Source organism: Camelus bactrianus, chromosome 27 (assembly GCF_048773025.1).
Source record: "Camelus bactrianus isolate YW-2024 breed Bactrian camel chromosome 27, ASM4877302v1, whole genome shotgun sequence".
NCBI classification, from domain to species: domain Eukaryota; kingdom Metazoa; phylum Chordata; class Mammalia; order Artiodactyla; family Camelidae; genus Camelus; species Camelus bactrianus.
In genome coordinates this window covers 8,923,506-8,947,132 of record NC_133565.1, presented here as the reverse complement: position 1 = coordinate 8,947,132, position 23,627 = coordinate 8,923,506, and the positions used below count along the sequence as shown (strand labels likewise).

The window sequence follows — 23,627 nt, the reverse complement described above, 5'->3', positions numbered from 1 at the left end:
CCCAGACGTTTACTCATTTAATCCTGCCAACACAGTAGGAGATAGAGTCTACATATTCCTCGCTACTTAAAAGGTAAGGAAAAAGAGGCACAAATAATAACAATGACAACAAAAACAACAATAATTTGTCCAAGATTCACACAGAACCCCCTGGAGGCAGAGTGAGAATTTATACTCAGGCAGGCTGGCCCCAGAGCCCCTGCTCATAACTAATATGTCAGATCACCTTGCTTATGTGGATCAGTTTTTTTCAACTGTGATATGAGGGTACTGTGTCCAGTAACTTATAATTTCAAAACACTTCACTGTAACGGAATCATTAGTCACAGGCCTTACAAACCACAGAAAGCTACACATACAAAAATAACTCGTTAGGTCAAGATAACCAATAACGTTTTTAAATATTATACCTGCTGGGCCTTTGCAATAAAATGTCTTTTTATAATTCTGTCTGGCTACAGAATAACTTCATAATCCTGCATGATGCTGGTGGCTCCCATGTTGGACAGCACGGGCCAAGAGATTTTAAATTACTTGCCCAGACTCGCCCAGGAAGCTCGTGGTGTGATCCGAGCTATAGTATGGGACTTTTCCTTCCTATCCAACAAGTCCCTCATGGAAGTTTAGAAGCTTCTCCTTTGGTGCCCAGCTGTCTATCCGTACTTATAACATCTTGTCAGGTGTTCCAGCCTGCTCCTGAACATCAGCCAGAACCCACTTCTGCTCTATTTTGGCCAGGTAATACCTTCTAGCAACTTCCATTGCCTTCTTGGCATCAGTTCTTACCTGGAAGGGTAGTGGCTAGAGGTGGAAATGTGTCCACATGACAGGTTTTTCATAAACATAGCAGGAGTGGTCAAGAGAATAAAACATCAGGAAGATGAGTAGAAGCAGGTCATTTAATATACCAAATGGGTACTTTCAATGTCTGTTTGTGTTTCCGAGTCCGGGCTTGTTCTGCTCGTGCATTACAGGCCAATAAATCAGGAGACCAGGTTTTGGGGCAAGAAATAGTGACTTTAATTTGGAAAGCCAGCTGAGAAATGATAGAATAATGTCCTGGGGAACCATCACCACAAGTCAGATTTCAGGCTCTTCTTATATTAAAAATGGGAAGTGGGAATGCTTGGTTGTTGCAAACTTGGTGTATGAATTCTTTGTTGTTAGAATCCTTTGTTCTTGCAGCTCTTCACCTGGGTCACATCCGTGTAAACCTCCAACAAACAAATGTTATTTTCTATTCTGTAACTTGTTATCTTTATGTGAATAGAAAAGTGTTAATATCCTTCAAAGTCAGAGCCTTGAGAATAGGTTCTCCTGTATATTTCAGGCTCTAGGCAACATTGTTTTACAAAAGGTGCAGAACCAACAAGACTAAGCCTAGGAAACAGGGCACAGGGTTAAAGTCAAAGGAACACATCTAATATGGAGTCAGATTTTTTCTTTCCTATTTCAGTAGCGCCATGGAGAAGGCAGTTTGGGCAGCTTTTTGTAGGGTCCTGGAGGCTTTCTCTCTCAGCCTCTGTGTGCCTCTGTTGAAAACCCTTCATAGCTATCTGGTGTGCTGTAAAACCACTCGGCCTGTTTTGCCCTGAAGATGTGTTCTGTTTATAACTGATCTCTACTTCTTGGAAAACAACTCAATAACAACTCAGTTGGTTTTCCACCAGCCATGGGCAGGGGTGAGGAATAGCACTTTATTATTTTATAAAAAAAAAAATAAAAGAAGTCTTAAAACAGCACTGGGCACATAGGAGAGAGTCAATAAATGCTTCCTGGCTTAAATCAAAATTGATGGCTCAGTGATTCCATGGCTGCTGTATTTGCTGAGCTTGCTACTCCTTTGCTCCATTACACATTTTCTTAACTGAAAAAGAAATAAATGCATGTGGTTAAAAAAATTCAAACAGAGCACAAAAATACACAAGTGAAAGAAGTTTTCCCTCATCCTCTCTTATTTCAGCCCTCCCTGGAGATGCCACAGTTTACAATCCTTTCTGTGTTTTCCAGATAAGCTATGCACATTCCGACCTATGTATGTAAATTCCTTTAAATTATTACTTATTTTTAACTTAAAGGGATTTAAATCCTCAAGTGTCTTCTGCCCTGGTAATAGAAAAGAACAAATCTGACTCCATATTAGATCTGTTCCTTTGACTTTAACCCTGTGCTCTGTCTCCCAGGCTTCATCTTGCTTGTAAAACAATGTTGCCTAGAGCCTAAAATATACAGGAGAGCCTATTTTGAAGGCTCTGACTTTTAAGAATATTTAACACTTTTCCATTCATATAAAGATAACAAGTTACATAATAGAAAATAACGTTTGTTTTGTTGGAGGTTTACAGGGATCTGACCCAGGCAGATAGCTGCAAGAACAAAGGATTCTAACAACAAAGTATTCCTACACCAAGAAGATTGCAACAACCAAGCATGTAGGAAAGGAGCCTGAATTCTGACTTGGGGAGATGGTTTTCCAGGACATTAGTTTGACATCTAGGTCTACAGAAACTTTCTATTCCATGCCCCAACACCTGGTCCCCCAACTAACTGCCCTGTCCTGCAATGAGGAGAATGAATTTGGACTCAGTAACACTCCTATCTTCCTAGCAAGCTGGGCACTGGAAATGAGGGCAGCTATCCCACACCCAGGGACATACTGTTTGCCCTTGATGGTTCCCCGAGGGTGGGGTGTGGTTTACCCAGGAGGGATGGGGACTATGCACCAACACTCAGGCAGTATGCTCCTTCTGGAATCTGACTTGTACCTCCCGCTCCCCGCCAGCACAACACCTGGGACAGTGGACCTAAGGCAGAGATCTTGCCTGCCTGATTCCCAGCGTGTAAAAGGGGAATATGTACTCTTTCCAAGGTAGTTCTGAGCAACAACACCTGAGGGTGCTTGGTTCCCAGAGCAAAAGGAAACCCAGCTCCGCTTGGGGGCAACGGGTGTGATACCCGTAGGGGTCCTGCAGAGGCGTTGGGTGGAGTGCTGGACCAGGGAGGTAAAATATGAGCTGTGTTCCTTGAAGGGTTAGAGAAGTGTGCAGAGGCAGGACTGCTGCCTCCTTCAGGATGCCCCCAGAGTTAAAACTATTTCTCTCCATCACTGCTACTCTCCTCCACCCTCCAGACCCCTGCCTTCTCTCTGCTCCTCCTGTCCATCTGTCTCTCCCTCCACTTTTCCACTTCTCCCCTCCTCCTCCCATCTTCTCTGTCCCTCGCTTCCCCACCTTCTCTCACAGAACTCCGAGAGGATCGCTGGCCCTCCTGCACATGCGCAGTCGGTGCCAGCTGGAACGAGGGTTGGAAGCTCCAGCTCCGAGCCGGGGATCGGCCCCAAAGGCTGCTCAGCTCTTTCGCCCGGTAGGAATTTTCTCCTGCCCTGGCGCCCCGGCCACAGCTGTCCAGGGCCAGGTGTGCACCTGCCGCCTCTCGCCCCAGCTGGGCTCCCCTCAGTCCGCGGCTGGCGTCCCCTTCCCCTCTCCCGCCAGCGAGTCCTCTCCTCCCGGGCTGCCTCTCCTCGGCCGCCGGCCCGTCCCCGCCCCTGGGCGGGCTGTGTCCCGGGCGGGCGGGGTCTGCGGACCCGGATGGGGGCGGGCGGCTGGGGCTGGGGCTGGTCTCCGAGCGGTCCTGAAGCCCGCGTCCCCCCCCACTTTCCCTGCCCCGCGACCCCGGGGCTGCCCTCCTCTCCCTTTCCCGATCCCTGAGGTCCAGCTCAGTGGCGTCTGCGCTGCTCCCCCGGCTGAGAGCCTCCGGCTGTAAAGCCCAGCTTCTCCTGGTGGAGTCGGGAAAAGGGAGCGTCATTGCTGAGCGAGCTTCCGTCTCCTCCCTCAGTGTTTCTGCCCCAGGTAAGTACCTTGAACACTTTCACGTGTTATGATGGCGGTGCTTGATGATGTCACTGTTTTTATAGTGAGAGGGATTACAGTGTTGAAAGCAAGGCTTGGTTCAGTTAAAAATGAGCTGAAGGCATGAGGCTGTGACATCCTCCATCCTTCCCTCTCCCAGGGTGAAAAGTGTGACCGTCGATCTTAAAAAGATAGTTACAGTCCCTAACTAGCCCAGCCCAGCTAGGGTGTGTTAACAGGAACAGCACCACCAGAGGCTTTGGAGACTCAGGGACATTGCAGTCCTAAAGAGCTCCTGGCAAAATTTGGTTTGTTTTGGTTTTTTTGTTCTTAAATTGTGGGGCAGACTAGTTGTATAGAGGGAAAAATAATTGTCAAGAAATATTTTTTCATTTAACATCTTTATTGTGATATTGTTCACACACCATGAAGTCCACCCACTTAAATGCTACAATTCAGCAGCTTTAGCATATTCACAGTGGTGCAACCATTAATATTCCAGAACGTTTTCATCACTTCAGAAAGACCAGTGGAAATGAATGACCTATCCACCCCTTCCCAGTGCTGGTTCTAAAGAAGTTTCTTGGCTGTTCCTGACCATAAATTATCTTGTTACCCATAAAAAATCTGGTAGGAAATCTAAACAGAATTGTATTGAATCTGTCTGTCAAAGCAAGAAAAATTAATGTCTTTATGGCATAAATTTCTTCTACCCATGAATATATCTCGGACCCTATATTTCATATTTCCAGAGCCTGGCCCATGGGAAGTCCTCATTAATTGTTGGGTTTGTGAATGATGAGATTCTATACATCGTTAATTGCAACTGAAGCCTTTCACAGAAGAGAAAATAAACTCACTGAAGCCAAGTGACTCTCTGATGGTCAGAAAGAGTGACAGCCAGTGCTGGAGTGATCCAGTGGACTTGGTTTTGTAACCAGAATTCTCCAGCACCTACAGCTAAGGGGATCAGAGAATTCTTTTATTTTTTCTAAATGGCGTTGCTTTTATTTTTACTTATTTTTTAAAATAATTTTTTATTGAAGTGTAGTCAATTTAGAATGTTAGTTTCAGATGTACAGCAGAGATTCAGTTATGAACATATGCATATGTATCTACATATGTTTTAGATTGTTTTTAATACAACTCATTACAAGAAATTGAATATAGTTCCCTGTGCTATATAGTAGGTCCTTGTCATTTATTTTATATTTATTAATGTGTATCTGTTAATCCCCTTTTTCCTGCCTGCTAAGCACAGTTTTCTTTCTATGTCCATGAGTCTATTTCTAGCAGCACCGTTTTTGCTAGTAATATATGCTGGTTGGCTGCTTTCAGTTTCAGTAATTCCACCTTATCTGTGGGCATTTTCCTTCTGGTGGGCCTGTGTGTGGTTTGCACACATGATATAAGAGTTGTGTATTTGGGAGAACTCCAGGCCTCGTGTAGTGCCTGGTACAGAGCGCTCACTGAGCTGATGCTTGAATTGGGAAAAAAAAACATAGTAAATGTTGGAATTTCCACTATGGTTGAGACTTCCAGGTTTCTATAACCTGTTTAGCCCACCTTAATGTTGGCTGCACCCATACTGGGTAATTTGGTGGAACTTCATGTTTTGGTGGTGTAGAGACGGGGCCTTGTATGCTTCTTCTCTTTCCGTTTTCTAAGACTCATTCTCCTGGGCCTTCCAGATCCTCCCCCAGAAGTGCCCAAGGCTGGCTTGGTGCTGCGCTGAGGAATTATTTGTTAATAAGGCCCTTTCCTCATCTCTTCTGAGCCTCCATTTCCTTCTCTGCACAATGAAGACTTAGACTAGAAAAGTGCTTTTCAGTTTCTTTTAAGCCATGTTTCCTTTGAGAAACAGAAAATACAAATCTCTCCTCCCATTCAACATATAGATTTTGACACATCCTCCAAGGAGTGACATAGATCTTTGTGGAAAATTGAAGTGATTGTGATTCCAGGTGGCACAGAAAAGACTCTTTAGACATTTATTGCAGGGAGAGGGCAGGAAAGGGGCAGTATATCCCACTTTCTAGTGTGAGCACTGGAACAGGGGCTTGGGTTTAAATACAGTGTCCGACGTGGCCTCTCTAATCTTTTATTTTTTTTGCCTCTCTCTAATCTTGCACAATGTGATAAACCTCTCTCCCTCAGTTTCTTAATGCGTCAAGTTGGGGTTATAATAATTTAAGTCTTTTGTGAAACATTATACACATAAGACATTTGTTTCTCGGTAGAAACAAAACCTGCGAGAGAATCAGGTATTTCTTTAAAAAAAAAAAAAATCTTGTCCACAGCACTCTGTCTGTGTCTATTTTGAAGTTCCTTGAGGGTGAGGGTTGGGTCTAAAGTCCATCGTGGGACAGGTGGCCCATGGGTCTCTGTGCCCCAGATTGCCCCCTCCTCCCCAGTCCTCTTCCTCTCATTCCAAGATGACGTTCCCTAGTAGATTTACACAGAGGTCTTGTGGAAATGGCTTTTCATTTTATTGTTTCACAAAGAAGGGCTGCCATCATGATCTCTGTGGTCAGATTTTGGTGACCTGAAGGCTATGCAATTTTGTTTATCTATTTAATAAAAAGAAAAAAAATTACAAGTACAAAATTAGACCTACGGTGGTGGCAGGGGCTCTTGAAAGTGGGGACCATTAGCTTTGTTAGCTTCAGGTGCAGGGGCCTCTGGCCATGAGGACACATCATTGTGCTCTGAAGTTGGAGGGACCAGTGGGCTCAGTGGGAATGTTTACTGAGTGTATCTCATGGGCTAGGCATTGTCCTATTTGTACTGTGTGTTCCTTATTTAAGACAGTGAGCTCATTTAACCTCAATAGCCTCTTTAATAAATTAGACTTTTTATTATGAGATATAATGTAGATTCCCATGTAGTTGTAAGAGATAATATGGAGAGGGCCTACGGACTTTTTGCCCAAATTCCTTTAAAGGTTCCATCTTGCAAAGTTGGGATACAATTCAGTAATGACTCACTAACCCTTTGAGGTTTGTGTTATTGCCCTCATTTCTATTCATGATTAAACTGGGGTTAAGAGGAGCACACAGGCCTGCCCAGGTCAACCATGGTTAGTGTAGAGTCGGGTGAAACGTGGGCTTCGGATTTCCAGGCAGTACCATCATGATGCTCTGTGGCAGGGAGCAGCATTCACTTTGCTTGTTTATTCATTCATTCAACAAGCATTTATTGAGTAAACTCTGTGGATCAGATGATATCATAGGTTTATCTGATTCTTCAGCAGTATGGAGAATCCAGTAATGTTTCCTTCTTTTTTTTAATCTGAGAAAATTAGCTCTGAGAGGTTATAAACCCCCCAAAGGAAATATAGCTCATAAATGAGGGATAGTAAATTTGTACAGTTCCTTCTTCTTATGCAGGTGGTACCCTAAGCATTTTACATTTGTAAACTTCCATAATCCAGATATATTCTTGTAAGGCAAGGATTTTTTTTTTAATTGAAGTATACTCATGTTTACAATGTTGTGTCAATTGCAAGGTGTTTTTTTTTCTTGAATTTTGAATTCAAAAAATATTTTTTGAGTTGGGTAAATAGGTTTATTTATTTGTTTCATTTTTTTAAAATGAGGTACTGAGGATTCAACCCAGGACCTCATACATGCTAAGCATGTGCTCTACCACTGAACTGTACCCTCCTCCCCAAAGCAAGTTTTCTTATCAAGTATTCTGCAGCTTAGGAGTTCAAATAAATTGGAGTTGAAATCCAGGTCTTTTGATCCTACTGTGTTTCTTTGCATTATATCCTGCTGAGGGGTGTGGAAGCAGTTCCTTTATTCATTCCTTTATTCAGCAGTTTTGAGCACTGACTTTGCATCAGGGCCTGGCTAGGTGCTTGGAAACAGAAAACAAGAAATGGCCCTTTTCTGCAGAGGTCGGAAGCCTAGACCAAAAGCTGCGTAAAGTGATCTGAGCTGCGGTAGCCATGTGCAGACGCTGAGGACAAACTGTACCCCCGGCTTTGCTTGGGCTTCCCCTGCCTTCTGACTGGTACACACCAGGTCACCGCAACCAAGTGAGGCCCGCAGCCCGCAGCACAGTATGTACCTCAGTCTCCTCTTCCCTCTCGTCAGGGTCTGCAACATGAACATCCCTGACTACGTGCAGTGTGCTGAGGACCACCAGACTCTCCCCGTGGTGGTCCAACCCGTGGGGATCATCTCAGAGCAGAATTTCTTGTGCATCTATAAGCGAATCTCCTTGGTGAGGCAGATCAGCCCGTGCGGCTCGCAGTGGGCACTCTGTATCCACTACAGTCACCACTATGTGCCCGAGAATGGGTGGAGTGACTTCCAGGCCCACTGCAAGGTCGTGGGCCTTGTCACCATTACCAACTGCCTCTTGGCCAAGACCTTCGAGAAGCTCCACGTGCAGAGGAGCTGTATGGCACCACGCTCTATGACTCTCGGCTCTTTGTGCTGCATGGGGAGGAGGCCGAGCAGCCGCGCACCGACGTGGCCTTCAAACTACGAGGACTGCAGGGTGGTGGAGAAGAGGATCGAGGACTTCACTGAGTCTCTCTTCATCATGCTCAAGTCCAAGTGGCTGGACGGTGCATCCGACAAGTCTGGGGACAAGATCCTCCTGCTCTACATCCTGTTTGAGAAGGAGGACTTCATGGGACTGGACACAGAGAGCAGGAAAGTCTACCTGGATGCCCGGCCACCCTGGCTGTGTGAAGCGTTGCTTCCCTACATCCAGAAAGGGATCAGCAAGGAGGAGGCCTGTCTTGTAGCCAACGCGTGAGGGAAGTGCAACCCGCCGGTTTTCAGATGTTTAAAAGTGAATCCGCCTTTGTTTCAGAGAGATTCTTTTAGGGTTATTATGGACACTTACTCCCGCTTTTCAGCCAATTCCCCTGGTGTGACCCCTGGAGTTGCTGTCCAATAGAGTAGCCAAAGCCACTGATGCTAGCAGAGCTGGGGAGGAGGCTGCTCTGAGCTGAGATGTGCTCTAGGTCAAATGCACATCAGACGCTGAGACTTGTCTAGTAAAAAGAATGTAAACTATCTTGTTACTTTCTTTATTGATTACATGTCAAAATGATAGTATTTTACATACAGTAGAATAAGTAAGATATGTTCTTAAAATCAGTTTCTAGGGTTTTTTTTGGGGGTTTACCTTTTTAAATGTGGCAACTGGGAAACTTTCTTTACATGGCTCTCATTTCATTCCTGTTGGACAGCCTGTCCTGGGACAGTCTCATTCCTTTGCTTATAGATGTCATACTGAATCCTGAGACGCAGAATGAGGCGCTGGTTGAGCTGGGGGTGGAGCCAGTGTCTCCTGCCTCCCAGGTCCAGCACCTGCACGGCTCAGGCCCTCTCTCCCTGCCTGACAACCACCATGCCAATTTAGGACAACAGAAACACTGCCAGGGGCTTCCAAATGAGCTCCTTATGCAGGGAAAGGCGTGTCACGGAGCATGGGGCACAGCAGGGAAAGATTCGTCCTCACTTTGTCCCTGTGATTAGGTCAACGGACCCACTTTGCCTTGGAAGTGCAGACGAGCACTTCTGGGCTGCCTACGCCCCCACCTTCTGCTCTGTTTCCCTGTGTATCTATCGAGATGTCCCTCGGGCAGGAGAGGGTGAGATGCCTTTGCCGAGAGGTTGTCCCCCTTTGCTGGGGAGAGTGTGGGAATCTGTGTCCCCCTGGCCATACCACCTCGGGCCTTGAGTCTGGAGAGGGCTCATGGCAGTCCCACAGGTGACGGTCGGAGGACCTCGCATGTGCTGCAGGGCCCGATGTGGAGGAGGTGTTCTGCGATTCTCTGTGAGTCTAAAATCAGGTTCTACTTTCTGGTTGTTGGTAAGTTGGAGGAGAAGATGCCAGAGAATTGATAAAAAGAAAGTCCAGACCAGTCCTGTGAGTGACAGGCACAGGGGACCCGAGTCCCACCTGCTTGTGGTGCCTGGCGGGCTCTGGATGAATTTTCACTTCCTCCCCGGACATACCTCTATGGCTTAAGGGGCGAGGCATGTCGTGGCCATGACCTGTACTCGTCCTCACAGGGCCCTGTGATCTACACGGCTTTCTCCCCTTCTGCTTCTTGTAGATGAGCTGGCAGATGTAGTGGCCTGGGCAAAGCTGAGGGCACAGATGCCAGCACCGTGCCACTCCCAGGCTGGCTCCATTCCCGTCACCTGTCACCTCCTGCTCAGTCCCCAGGCGTCAGTCAATGTAGGTGCATCGGTGCAACGTAAGCAGGGACCACCTTCTCCCCCTGGACAAAATGGTGGGTGAGCAGTGGAAGCCTGGAGCCCTGCCCCAGCCCCCTGGCCAGTGCCTCCTCTTTTGTCACAGGAGGCACTGGTGACATGTTTGCTCAGCAACTGCTTGGCTCTGAGTCTGCAGACCCACCAGAGAATGCCAGTTTGTTTTTGCCTTTTGAAGTCTGTCCTTGGGATTTGGTGGAGTAGCTGGATATGTGCTTAGCCCATAGTGGTTGACACTGTCACCATTGTTTACCCAGAACCTTGTGTACCAGGCATGGCTCTCGGCATCAAAATACAGCAGCGCATTAAACCTCCCTCCTGGTGGGTCTGTCTGTTTTGGTACCGTAAGGGCTCAGCCAGCATCTGAACATCAGTGAGATAATGCGGCCAGTGAGCTCGGGTCAAGTACGTTCTCCTCCAGTCACTTTTACTCCATTGTTGCTTTTATTATTCCACAGTCATTAATTTTTTAAACAATGCTTTGGTGTAGGGACAGAGCCTAATTCTCTCCTATTACTCTTGGTGGGAGTGAGTAAAATTGTCCAGCTTAAAATGCGACCACATTTTGTAGCTCAAAAGCTGTCTACACGCATCTAGGTGAAGTTTAGGTTTGGGGCACTGACCACGTTGGGTTCCCCCATCAGCTCCGCTCGCCTCAGACCCCTGCCTTCCCTGGAACAATAGGTGAGGGTGGGTCTCACCGTCCCCTCATCCCTGTCCTCACCAAACTCACGTAAATTCTTGTAATTGCTGTCAGTTATTTTTGTTCTCATGTGTTTCTAATTTTCACTGTTCCTCTTTTCCTTTTTCTATTTCCCTTTCTATCTTGTACTGCCCTGTGAGCATGTTGTTGCGTCTGAAAAGTGGGCTGTGCACACCCTGCATTGGAAATAGCCAGATTGTCCTCTGTGCTGTCCCCATCGCTTTAAAAAGCAAAAACTTAACAGTTGCCTTGATCCATATATTATCCTAGTCATCTTTTTATTTTCTAGTTTTTTGGAATATTTGCTTTGTTAGCACATCACCCACTGGTGTTTGATACCTGTTAAAATCATTGCTTTGAGGAACCAGTTTGGTCCGCCTTATGTTTGGTGACAAATGCGCCCATATTAAATTTGTTTGATTGTTTTGAAGAAGTGAGATGCGAATTGATTTAGGCGGCTGCTGAGGGATTTTTTTCATGGAGTATTTAAACTTGGAAAGTCAAAATCTGCAGCATCTTCCTTGATTCTGGCTTTTACACAAATGTGCTTGGCACGAGGTTCAGGGCTGTCACTGTGTGACGTGCGTGACGGAGCTTCCTGGCCGGCGGTCACTGGTGAGAAAGTGGCAGGCTCGGGGGTGGACAGCTGCAGGGGATGCTGTTGGAGGAAGCAGTCACCAGTGTTTTGTTTTTTGTTTTTGCATTCACCTTCCCCGTGCCATTTACTTTACTTTGCCTTCATAGAGAGGGAGGAGCGGGTCTAAAATCCATGCCACTCTTATTTTCCCTTTACGAGGATGGTTTTTCTGAGTATCAGAAAAACATGGCCTTCTCCTAAGTAGCTGGCTCACTTTGATCTGGTGGACACAGGGACCGCTAAAGGGGACCGTAGCTTCCTCTCTGCTCCAGCCAGTGGGCATTCAGAGCCGGGTCTGTGGTTTGCCTCAGCAGCCGTGCAGGCCTCCCTGCACCAGCCTTTACTATTAACCCATGTTGGCAGTAAATAGCTGACTCCGTGTCTGTTGCAGTTCACGTCAACCACTGACGGCCGTGCCGTTGGTTTGCGGTAGTGAGTCTCCAACACCCCAGTCAGCTGTGAAGTGACCTTGCATTCTCACCCACACCCTGGTTCTTCTCACCCGGGGGAAGAGTTTGGCCACCACCGTCATGCTGGCCATGAGACCTTGTTTCTCCTTTCATGCCCTGGTCTAATTGTGGACACTTCATCCTTCACTGACTTGGTCTCGCTTGAGACAGGCCAGACGTTCTGAAAGAGTCCATCACATTCTGGGGGGGAACAGAACAGAAGAATCGCAAGTAGGAGTCTAGGCTATCTGGGTTGGCAAATGCAGGCTGGGATCTGTGAAGACTGGGCTGCGCCCTGAACACAGGCCTTTCCCGTGGCTCCCGAGAGCCCAGGGGTCAGAGTGAGAACAGCCTTGCCTGGGTTCCCCCATCCTCATCTGCTCACTTGCAGGTGTGTCTGCTAACTAGGAACTCCCCCAAACCTCGGGCCGTTCAAAGTTCAGACCACAGGAGAACCTTGAGTCCCTTCTCCAGGGCCTCCTTTGTGAGAATCCAGTGCCTTCTGAAGTGACCAGCGGCAGGAGATGCCTCCCCCTCCAGGGAGCCCTCTTCGGAGGACTGTGACGCACTGCACCTTGCTGTGAGCTTGTGGGGTTCCATCCGTGGTCCTTGCAGAACCAGACTTGAGACTGGCTTAGCAATAGAAATGACAAGACTGATTCCAGGGCAGGGCCTGGTGGAGGAACAGGGGAAATTGAATGTGACCTCAAACACCTAGGTGGGTTCTGGGTCTGTAATTAAATCGGGAGCCTGGGAGGTACCTGCCAGGAATCGAACTCTAGAGTAAATGGTGGACATGAGGCATTTTTAAGATTCCATTTGTCATCCAAGTTAGGACTTCAAAGAGGCACTCGGGTCTATGGCCCCAGGGCTCAAGTGAAGGTGCCGGACTAGAGATACACGTTGGGAGTCGTCATTCTTAGCTGGTGTTCACAGCCATGCAGGTGGATGAGATCATCTCGAGAGGTGCAGACTGAGGCTGAGGCGGGGCAGGGCTGTGCCTGGGTTGGAGGAAAGCCCAGACCATGCAGCTTTGGTGTGTCAGTCAGTGGCGTTTGGGATTTTCAGAGCAATGGCATTTATCCTTAAGGGTCTTGGGGGTGGGCAGGGCCACCCAGGAAGAAATCTGAATGGAGGGTTGTGGCCACGCATGCACGTCTTGGGATGATGCAGAGGCTGCATGTTCCAGGAGGGGAACCTCCTCGGAAGATGGAGTCGGAGTGGGGAGTGGGGAGAAGGTAGTCACACTCACCTGTGAGGGAGGGATAGAGGCCTAGGGAGTCTCCACCCTAGCGGACTCTCTTTCTCACGAACAAAAGGCCAGCAGACAGAAGATTTGAGGTGAGAAGGGACGGGCGCTGGGAGAGGAGCCAAAGTGGAGAATGGTGGTTGGACAGTTCTGGAATAGTCTCCCTGCAAAATAGAGTTAAAAAAACCCAGATTCTTAAGAACATTGATAGTGACGTTGGAGAAGATAGTTCTTTTTCTGGCCTCCTAAGGGTAAGGCATGTATCCGGGGATACACAGAAGAATCGGGCAGTCTGGTCCGGGGGCTTGACCCTTACCAGGGGGAACAATGCAAGTTTAAAGGGGGAGAAGGGCAGCGGAGGGAAACTAGCCAGGCCTAGTGTTAGGTACCAGTCGGCCGCACTACTTGCGTGTTGCATTCACATCAGTGCCTCCCAGGTGGGCGGTGGCAGCCCCCTTTTGCAGATTGGGAAGTCTTCTCAGAGGGGTTAAGGAATTGGTCCGTTTAGCGGCTAGTAAATACCGTAGCAGGATTCAAGCAGGTCCTTGTCAGACTTCAAGGGCATGTTCTCTCTATTAATTCCGGTACCTCCCTGTTGTACCTGGATTGGTGAATTGGGTCAGTTTTGGAACCTTTCACAGAAAGTACGATTTAAGTGCCTCAGGGCTGTGTCACAAAGCTCAGTGTTCTTTAATGGTTCAGAAGCACCGCAGTGCTTTTCGCCCCACAGAGGTAAGGTCTTACTCCTTTGATGATGACGTGGTTGCAAATGACGTACAGGTGCAAAACCAGACTTAGCAGCTTCTGAAGGGAAACTCTCCAGTTCTCCCTTGATAGGCTTTCTTCCACGGGATGTAACCTCCTGCAGCATAGGTCTGAGCTTTCCGTATGGAGTGAGGGTTTGTTATCCAAAGTTAGCAAATAAGTGTCAGATGGAGAAAATCGATGTTAACAATTTATTTTGGGGTTTCATTAGACAAGATGCACTATCACTTAATGGCCCAAATAACGTAGGTAATTGAGTACAGAACATTGCATTCCTTACTTTCTAATGAGAGCTGTCTTGCAACGTAAGGTTGTCTGCTTTGGAACTTCAGCTCAGCCACTAGGGCGCCTGTCAGTGTGTTGGTGTGATTGTATTTACACAGTGCATGTAATCTGGGCTTCCTCAGCCCCAAAAACTCCACTGCAGAATCATAGGCTGTAGCCATCACTTAGTTATACAAATACTTCAACTATATGATACAAAAAAAAAAAAAAGAGAGAGAGAGAGAGAGAGAGAGAGAGAGAGAGATTGCCTTTATCAAAGTTCCTTTGATTTTAACTGCAAACTGGTGTTGAGCAGCTCTGGTTTCCTTTGGATATGAATATGTACATTTCTTTGCATGTAACTTGGATTTTAGACTAGAACACCAACCTCTTGCTTTCCATGAGCCACAAAAATCATAGCCAAATGACATACGTATTAAACATTTTATTCTTTTCTTCTGAGACAGAATCCTTGAATTTGGGGACTTGGGCTGTGATTTTGCTTTTTGCTCTTCCCACCCCTTTTATCGTCTCACTCCTTTTTCCCACGTGGCCTCCAAGAGTTCATGGTCTCAGAGGAGCAGGTGGACAAACACCAGTTGGTCGCCAAGCAGTCCTGCTGTAGAGGGAGCCCAGCCAAGATCTAAAGGACATCATCAGAGAGGGCTTCCTTGAAGAAATGAGCTCTACATTCAGTTATGAGGACAGAGTAAGAGTCAGCCAGGAGAAGGAATCAAGAGGGTGACTCAGGTTGCAGGAGCAGCCAGGGTAGAGGCCTGGAGGTTTGTGGTGTGGGGACTCGGGGAGAGTGCACTGTGTGGTCCAGGGTGGAGGGTGCCCCTGCTTGGGAGGACCCTGGAGTGGGCCTAGGGATGGAGGGCTTTGGAGGAGCTTGGTTTTTTACTAGAACTGACACAGAAGAGGCAGTGAAGGGTGTCAGCAGAAAGTGACCCTCAGGAGAGGTACTCCTGGTTTTGCTTCTGAGGTTCTACAGAAAGAAGGGGTCAGGGTGGGCGACAGCAGCTCTGCCCGTCCCTTTGATACCCACCCCTTCATTCATTTATTCATAACACATGCAATTCTGAGTGTCCAGGGGAGAGAGGGTGGACTCACAGTAGTAAGCAAAATGTATTGCTTCTTGAGAGCTTAGCAGTGTCAGAAGTTGTCTTAGCATAGAATGTTCTAGGAACACAGCAGGGGCACCTAACCCAAAGTGCAGAGGTTCGAGGGAAGGAAGGCTCCCTTGACAAACAGTCAAAATGAGCCTGGAGGCAAGTGGGAAGTAGCAGCAGGTCAGGGGGCACCTGAGGTCATTGGGGACCTGGGTACTGAGGTGAGGCTGGGCGAGCAGGGTCGGGGGTGGGGCTAGAACTCTACCAGGGAGCCTCTGAAGCGTTTGAATTGGGGGTGATGTAATCAAATTTGTGCTTTGGGAAGGCTGTCCTGGCTCCGTGTGTGTGTGTGTGTGTGTGTGTGTGTGTGTGTGTGTGTGTGTGAAGCGGGGAAGAGGGGGAGAGTGCCACCAATTGGGAGGGTCATTAGAAGACCATTCACAGGCTGGGGGGCCACCAGTGGGAGAGGGGCGTCGAGGCTGCTTGGGGACGGCAGGGGCAGTGTGGATGCCGGATTTCCTCATGGGGAGGGCTTATTAACGGGGACCCCCTAGCGGCACCTTGTGGCTGGAAGAAAACGTATGCAGCCAGGTGGACTTTTCTCTTCACTGCATTGTGTGATGATCTTAGCTCAGCCAACATTTGGAACAGAAGAGCTAAGTTTCAGGGTAGCCCAGGACATTGTTGAGCTCGTTCCAGTGAGATCTGATAGGATTTAGGCTTGTGTTGAGATCTGCATGTTCACTTAGCTAGAAATATCCCGTCTTTTGGATTTCCATAGGGGTATTTATTCTTGATAAAGATTGCTTTCTTGGTGAGAGGAAATTTAATACAGCTGCTGTCTTTCTCAAAAAAAATCTTATCTTTTAAGAAATTTAATATTCAAAAGAATAGCAAAATTTAAAAATGATAAAGTAAGGCTTTGGTGTAGTTTCTTTGGTTTCTGAGCTAATGTAGGGTTAGAGCCTTTGCATTACTTAAATAGCACATCCTTGTCAGTATTTAAAGAGCTGTTAGTGAGCGCCCCAGGCCCCACTTCTCAAAGCATCATTAAATCTTGCTCTGAAATACTGAAGTCATAAAGGTCTTGTTGGCAGAAGCCAAACAGTTGGTTTATAATTTGCAGCATAGCACCCTTTATAAAATAATAATAGGTTCAAAATTAAGAAAGTGGAAGATAATTGATTTTTTTAAAGCTGAAACATAAACTTTCTTGTGTTAATGATGCAACTGGAAATTTCGAAAAGAAAAATCCTACTGTAATATCATCTACGTGGAATACATATATGTCTATCACGTTTGCAATGTAACTGCGCAGTGGTTTTTGAAGTCAGGACCATTCCAGCTGAGATACTGGCAGTGATGGTTGCTGGTTTTCAATGGAAGACCCTAAATTTGCCTTCTTAGATTTATTCTTTTCTTTTCTGTTCTCTCTCTCTTTTTTTTTTTTTTTTTTTTTTGTAGTGAGAGGGCTCAGTAGTGCTTTGCCAGCATGATTTTGGGGCCATTTGGGGGCAGATATCGTGCACAAGCAGTGAGATATTTCCATGCATTTTAATTTCCGGACATCACCATGGAACTTGTTGGGGTTTGTGCCTGCAGGCCGGGATGCTGCAGGACTCCCTGGTCCATCACCGTTATGTCTTGGAGCTGCTCCAGTCAGTGAATGACTTTCTGTGGCTTGGAGGTAAGGTGATCTGATGCAGATGATCAGATGTGTAAATAAGTACTGTTACTTGAAATAGAAAACCTATCAAAAATGGCTCTAAAATACAGGATGAGGGAGGAGAATTGGCTGAGCTGCTTGCAGTGGGGAATATTCTCAGGTGACTCCCTCATTGTGTCTCCTGTCACTCCCCCCCCAGCCCTGCACGGCAGTCATGCTGAAGCAAGCATGCACTTTCTCAGAAACACGCTGAATTTCCTTGTGCCTCTGTTTGTTGGCTTTTTGTTTTTTTGAAAGCACATCTTGCCCTTTGCTTAAATGCCATCCCTGCCTAGTCACCTCTTACACTCATTCTTCTGGACGTCGTCCATACATAGCTGCTGAATGGATGAACAGAATATAGTATCTCCATGTAGTGGAACATTATTCAGACCTAAGAGTGAATAAAAAAGAAAAAATAAATAAAGGGGAATATGAAAAAGGCCACCTGCTCTGGGAAGTCCTCCCTGACTGCTCAACCCGCCCTTTTCCCTTTGAAACCCAATCACTTATTCTCCTCTCTACTCTTTTTGATAGTACTTACCACCTTCTAATAAACTTTAACACTAAAAAAAAAAAGAGAGATGCTGATACCACTTCAACATGGACGAGCCTTGATAACAGCACGTTAAGTGAAAGGAACCAGACACAAACGGCCACATATTGTTGACTTCAGTGATCTGAAATGCCCAGAATAGCCACATGCAGAGGCAGAGAGCAGGTGATGGTTGCAAGGGGCTGGGTGGAGGGGGTTTGGGGAGTGATTGCTAGTGACAAGGGTGTTCTTCTGGGGTGATGAAGTGTTCTGGAAATAGATGGTGGTGAGGGCTGCACAACCATGAGTGTGCAGAAGACTGCTGAGCGCTGTCTCTGGGAGTGCCTGTGGTTGGGGGTGGCTTTATTTTGTTCTCACCCGTGAAGAGTCATCTTGTGCTGAGGCCATTCTACTCCTGTGAGTGGTGAGGCTCAGAGACTTTGCAAAGTCATGTGTTATTTTCCCCCTTGCTGAGTGTAAGCAAAAAGGTTTAAGCCTGAGAAAGTGCTCCATCTGCAGAAATGTCTTTCAGTTTTGCATCGTGTAAAAATCTTGAGAGATTTTTAATCGTTTAGGACAGTCTGTGGGGGGAAACAGCCCGTGAAGCCTGGGTGAGACTGGGAAGAGCCGCGCTTCCATCCCTGACAGGGGTGGGGATTTCACCCCCGTTCAGGCAGTGAAGGGCCCAGACCCGTGAGCGGAGTTGACAATCGTGAATATTTACGTGTATCCGCTGCTTCATCTTGGATATTAATTTCAAGCTGAGTCAGTTTGTGGCAGCAGACTCATCCTACATCAGGAATCTATAGTATCTGCTCTTTGAGGTGAAGACCTGACAGACTTGATTATTTAACAGTCTCCCTTGAATTGATATCTCAGATTCCTTTGTCAATAGTAAAACAGCAGAAATATAGACGTCCTTTAATGCCGATGTGACCTGGAGCAGGTTTAGTCTCTGTGCCTCAGTGGCCTTAACTGCGGGTGGGGAAGATGATAACAGTGCTTCCCTCAGAGGGGCTGGTGAGGGGAGAGTGAGGAGCACAAAGGGAGGACTTACATGAGATGCTCATGAATGACAAAATTTAGTGCTCTCAGCCTGGTGAGGCCTCAGGGGCAGAGATGGCCGAACAGAGCAGTCCTAGCCGGAGCTCGATCCCTGTTGGCAGCTGTTATGATCAGTATCACCACTGTGGGTTATCAGGCAGTTTTAAGACTTGGTAATATGAATTCATGAATAATGTTAAAAGATTAGACAACTCAGATCCGGTTTACATAGTTCTCAAGATTTCCTATGAGAAATGGATATTTTTTCCCCATCTTAAATCTGAGTTGAGTCTCTAAAAAAATTCTGTATTCCTCCATCTGTTTGATTTAATTCTCCATTTCTTGAAAAAAAAAGTCTTTAAATGGAGTTACTGGTGTCTGAACTGAGGGTCTCATGCATGCTGAGCACATACTCTCTCAAGTGATGTATAATCTCCCCCGTGATTTTTTTTAAACTTTTCTTTCTTAGTATTCAGAGGTTAGAGGCCTCTAATTCTTTTTCTGGAGACATGTCCATGAACCTGTAAATCTATAATTAGTGGACAAAATTTGGCTTATTAAAAAATTCTATAAAACTTTCTGCTATCCATTCAAAAGGAAATGCTCATTGACATAAAATGTTTCTCCTTTATGGTGATTTCTAATTTTTTGTCTGCCTTAACTTATTAAAAGTAATCCTCATCATCATAATGACCAAGCTTGCTCTGAGTGGACACCTCCCTAAGGCTAAAATGCTTTCCTCATGTTTTACCTCATAGCAGGTGTTTAAGGGTAGGTATCAGTGTCTCCTTTTTTGCAGCTGAGGGATTGAGAGATGGGGCAGCTTGTCCAAAATCTCACGCAGCTGGCGCTGGCAGACTCAGGGCTGGAACCCAGGCTGCACAGGATGCTTTCTCAATGGCTCCTCTGATCAGCCCCATGTTGAGTGGTTTCCGGAACACCTGTGAGTCCATAAATGAATGATTTTAGCGATCTCAGCTTGATGAAGCCTTCAAAGGAGAGACACCAGTGAGAATGTGAGACAGAGTGGCATAAATTGAAATTGTACATTTTCACAAATGTTGCATTCTCAGGCAATGACTTAAAAAGTTTATATTTTTTTATTTTAGTGCTCTGTAAACACTAAAAACAAAACATTAAAAATGATTATAGTGCAAAATAGGAGTGGGCTTTGAAAGTCCAACCATTGCTAATGATGTTGCTTGTTTTTCTCTAGTGGTGCTTATTGACAGAAAAATTTACAAAGACTGAATTGGTTCTATGTAGTCTTAGTATGGAGGAAAGTTTTGTCAGTGAATATTGTAAGTAAAATCTTTACTCTTTTCTTTCCTGATGATGAATATGTAAGTTGTTTTCATGGCTTAAGTACATTTCTTCATTTGTGAAATTTGAGTGATGACGCTTACCTTGTTTGACTGTGAGATGTAGATGCCTTGTTTATGAAGCACCCAAGAGCTGCTTAGTAAAATATGCTGTCACAAGGACAGATAGTTTAGAAGGATCAACTCTGAATACTAAAGAGGGTGGCTTATTTCTGATGCATATTCAATATGCATATATATGAATATATGAATATGGCTTAAAGTAACAAGGATTCAGGGTTTTGTGTGTGTGTGTGTGTGTGCAGTATGAAGGTTTAATGAAATCTGTATCATTCTAGTGAGACAGGGAGTAGTTAAATCACCTTAAGCAGACGGCCTTGAAGATTATTTACACAGAATGTGTGTTGTTACAACTCAGAATTCATGTTGCCGTGTAACCATCCACTCAGACATTTAAATTCGTAGAAATCTGACCAGAACTATTAAGTTTAGAAAAATCCACATTGATCACTTTAAGGGAATAAGCTTCTTTCTTTTGTGATTAAAGAAATTTTGATTTATTTTTCTGCATGCTTAATAGGTTTTAAAATATCAAAACATTGATTTGACATGTCACTTTTTTTAATAGAATAAAGCTCATGCTGTTTTAATGTGCAAATAAGTGTTTTTGTATTTCAATACACTTGTATGATTTCCTGGCTCTTTGAGAAGTATTTTGCAAGATACTTAGATTGTCTACTGTTGGAAAAATACAGACGTGACTTTTATGAATAGAGGCCTAGTACAGATCTGTTGGTTTATGCTACAGTGCATGACATGAGGCCTAGGAGAGACAGCTTTGCTGCTGATTGCCGGAAGGACAGATCCCAGATCTCAGTCTCCTCTCCTGTAAAATGAAGTGGCTGGACTGGATTCTTTCCTCTTCTAAGATGAGTTTCCATGAGCCTGTGTCTTTTGTTTATATTCAAGAGTATTAGCAATGTCAGATTAAATACTGAATACCCCTCCCTTCCCCGAAGCAAACTGCAGTATGTGCTACATAAGCTTTTAGTTATCTGATTCTTGTTTCTGATTCAACAGGCAATTTTTGTGTTGCATCTTTCCCGGCAACCTGGAAGGTCTTTATAGCCATAGGAGGCGCTGTTGCACCTTCATACAGTCTTAATTTTCCTGTTTGTAAAAGAAGGCTTAACAAATATTTTTTTGCTTTGATTCCTTTGCTTAGTGCTTCAGAATAGCACAATGTCCATTATGTCTGTCTACCTGGAAAAATTATTCTGCTTATATCTTTGTTTTATTCTGTCATCTCACTGTGAACATTTCAGACTTGCTGTGCAAACAATGGCAAAATGGGTCTTTTATTCCAGTATTAGCAACCAGTGAGCAGGGCTTTTATAAAGGAGCTAGAAGCAGCCCCTTGAGCACCTTAAAGCTGAAAAGTGTACTGAGTTCCCTGAGTATTGACCTAGCCGCTGTGTGTCATTTGGTGGGAGGTGATTTTGTACATATAAGAAGGGGTGTAGTGATTTGACTTGGGTTTGCGTGCACGCGCTGACACTGAGCCACGTGAGCCTGAGTCAGTTTGTTCTGAGTTTCTCCCTCGTCTGTGAGATGGGGATGCTCGTATATGCTTTGCAGAATTGTGAGAATTAGAAATTATGTAAATTGTTTAGCACAGTGGGAATGTCAAAGGGCTCATAAAGTTTAGCTCCTGTTTTGTATGAAGCCATCATTTTACAGTCTTTGGCAATTACTAAGAAACAGGAAAATAAGAAAAGCTGGTTTTATGATGAAAGATATTTGAGGAGGTTCCATAGTTCCTATACCCATAATTTAGCATCAGCAGAGTCAGGACCGTTACACAGTCACCCTGAACCAATGTTAAGCCACAGAATTTTTTGTTACTTCATATATATTGGGGCTTAAGGGGACCCAATACTTATACACATGTTTTCTCCAGCAGCCAACTGAGAGATGACACAGAATAACAGACAGGCGATAAATGTCTCCTTTATTACTGATGAAGCCACGTTCTCCATGAAATTCAGGGTTGTGGGAAAATGCGTGTCATGATACTGTGTCCCAGAATTAGAGACTCATGCAGTCCCAGTTAGCTCTGGGCCACAGCGAGCCTTCCCTTAAGATGATCTGCCCCATCCTGCACAGGGCTGCCCTGCCATGGAGCTGAGCATCCCGGGTGCTTCCCAAGGGTGGCCAACACTGGAGGGAAAGGAAAGGTTTCATATGCCCTGCTTGTCTCTCCGGACTCACACCTCAATCTGTTATTGTGAGGAGTTTTAGCCGTTGGCCAGGGGTCAGGGGTGTGAAGGGAGAAGCACTCTCCATGGACCAGAGGAGTGTGGAGGAGGCATCCCTTCCCTCAGTTTAAACAGGTGGTGGGATGCAAGAGAAGGGTGCTCCCCAAGAGTTTATAAGAGGGGAAATAAGGATTTACTTTGGGACTCAGACTAGCCATGAAACACAGAAGATGATTAGTAGGGAGACTTGTAAATCACTTTCTTATTAAATTCACATTTGTTGAGCACCAAAAATGTGCTACATTCTTTTCTGAGCGTTTTACAGAAATGAATCCTTCAATCTTCACAACAAGTGAGTAAGGGAGATTTGATTGTTATCCCAGATTTACAATGTGGAAATTGAGGCACAGAGAGAGTAAGTAAGTTGGCCAAGGTCACAGAACTAGTAAGTGGCAGAGCTGGTATTTAAACCCTGGCTGTCTGGTTTCCAGGCTCCCAGGGATGGGCTTTGGGTGTTTAGAGGTATCTGCATCCCTGGATCTCTGTACTTCTGTGCATCACTTAGCCCAGAAAGGACAGGGAAAGGAGAGTTACACAGGTGCTCACAGTCGTGTCTCAGCCACTGTCCACGGACAGTGCACCGTGATTGGCGTTAAATGTCTTCTGGGCAGCAGATCTGTTCGTATAACAGAAATTTAGTCCATTGAGTTAATCTAGAAACCCTTCCTGCTCTGCTTCTGTCCATGGTTGCCATGTGACTGCCTACCCGTGATTGGGCCGTTGAGAAGAATCTGTACTCATAGTTGAACTCTTATATTTCAGTCTGGTTCATAGTTTCACATCTCCTGTTACATTAATAAATTCAATTTCTGGTTTTCTTGCATCAGTCTCTCATGAGTTTGGTTAATGTGACATCAGTTCATGGGAGCCCAGGGTTGCTGACGGTATATTTTCTGAGCATGTTGTGGCACTTCTACCCGTGCGGACCTGGGTGGAAGATTTCCGCCTTCTGTACTGATTTCCCCGAACAGCAGGGTCCTCTCCCACCCCCGGATGTGAGGCTGGGAGCTCTCAGAGTAGGCCATTCAGTGGCCAAGTCCACCAATCAGAAAATGATGAAGTACTTGGAAGTGGGTTTAATAGAAAAAAGGGCTTCCAGGTAGTCCGATGGGCTGTTCGAGTCCATTTGGTGAAAAGCTATCCACTGTTTCTGGTTGAGCTGCTTCTTTGCTGTTGAAAAGTCTGGATTACATGGAGGGATTTTAAAAAGTAGAAAGGTGTGATTTCATGTGGTACATCCACACCGGTGAGAAGTGATGGATGACCGCCTGTGTGAGGCATAGACAGAGTCTTACAAACTTCATAAAACAGTTTTAAAAGCTCTGCCATCTGAGTGCACTTCATATACGGTCCAATTCATGACTGGGCATGCTGAGAGGGCAAATAATTGATAATGGCTGAAAGGACATGGAAGCATCAAAAAGGTCTCAG

The 23,627-nt window shown here is 45.7% G+C and overlaps 1 pseudogene; it reads left to right on the top strand.

Annotated features, from left to right (window-relative positions):
• The first annotated feature begins 3,711 nt into the window (after positions 1–3,711).
• On the top strand, positions 3,712–10,282 carry LOC141575218 (trafficking protein particle complex subunit 9 pseudogene; annotated as a pseudogene).
• The last annotated feature ends 13,345 nt before the right edge of the window (positions 10,283–23,627 follow it).